Genomic DNA, 1,295 nt, shown 5'->3' with positions numbered 1-1,295 from the left:
ATTCAAACTTAAATTTTTAATTTAACTCAAATAAAAGCAGAATCATATATCTGACATGAGAATTGAATATTTCACAACATTAAATTAAAAGGATTTAACTGAATTAGCTATACTCTTTTTTTCTCACTTATGAGTGTGCATAAATGAAATTTATATCACTAACCGGATTCATCACCTCATTTTCAATTCATGTTCAATTGCCCTTATTATAATGGTATTTCCATAATACTTCAGATATTTTAGTCAGTCTTATACTTTCCAACATCGATTGTAAAAATTAAGATGTTAATTCACAAAAATTATTAGAATTCCAGACTCAAATAACCCCGGGCCCACTTATAGTCATGCTGATGTGAGAGGGCCTTGGACAGCTACGGCTTCAATCTCAACACGGCCTCCCTGTGAGGAAAAGGAAGGAGCAATGTGAAGGTCATTGTTTACGAATTAGGAGAGCGCCATAATGCCTACTAAAAACATATAGCAATACAGCATTTTTAACATTAAACTTCTTTTTGTTGTTAAATAATTAATTTTTTACAGAGAGGAAGGGAGAGAGATAGAAACATCGATGAGAGAGAAACATCGATCAGCTGCCTCCTGCATGCCCCCCACTGGGGATGTACCCGCAACCCAGGTCCATGCCCTTGACTGGAATCAAACCCGGGACCCTTCCGTCTGCAGGCCGACGCTCTATCCACTGAGCCACACCAGCCAGAGCCTGACCATCAGTTTTGATAAAAACGCAGAACCCGGTCCCACCCAGACAGACCGGGCCGGCTCTGCCTCAGCCACAGTCCCTGTTTGAGGGCTGTCTCCCAGGCGACAGGCACTGCGCTGGCCCCTGCGTGTATTATCTCATTTAACAGCGACCCGGAGACGGGTCACCCGTAGGTGAACGTCCCCCTCCCTGGACCCATAGCCTCTGCTTCTATTAATACAGCCCAAGAGCCCGACCAGCTGGCCCAAAGCCCAAGGAAGGCTCTGCCACGGGGAAAACGAGGTCCGGATTCCAGGCCTGGAGAGAGAGAATTCTGGCTTCTATCAGAGAGAGAGAGAGAGAGAGAGAGAGAGAGAGAGAGAGGAGCTGGTGGCCCGGCCCGTGTGACTCAGTGGTTGAGCGTCGACCTGTGAGCCCGGAGGTCCCAGGTTCGATTCCCAGTCAAGGACACATGCCAGGGTTGAAGGCTCCATCCCCAGCAGGGGGCGTGCAGGAGGCAGCCAGTTGATGTTTCTCTCTCAAATCAATTTTTTTCTCTCTTCCTCTCCCGAAAATAAATAAAAAAATATTAAAAAAA

The 1,295-nt window shown here is 45.9% G+C and overlaps 1 protein-coding gene across 1 annotated transcript in view; it reads left to right on the top strand.

Annotated features, from left to right (window-relative positions):
* CACNA1S (calcium voltage-gated channel subunit alpha1 S) overlaps positions 1 to 1,295 on the top strand; it is a gene marked incomplete at its 5' end in the record, with an annotated part of 26,448 nt that overhangs the window by 19,588 nt on the left and 5,565 nt on the right.

This window comes from Myotis davidii, unplaced genomic scaffold (assembly GCF_000327345.1).
Source record: "Myotis davidii unplaced genomic scaffold, ASM32734v1 scaffold685, whole genome shotgun sequence".
NCBI lineage: Eukaryota > Metazoa > Chordata > Mammalia > Chiroptera > Vespertilionidae > Myotis > Myotis davidii.
The sequence above is the reverse complement of the archived record's forward strand: the minus strand, read 5'-3'. Positions and strand labels throughout refer to the sequence as shown.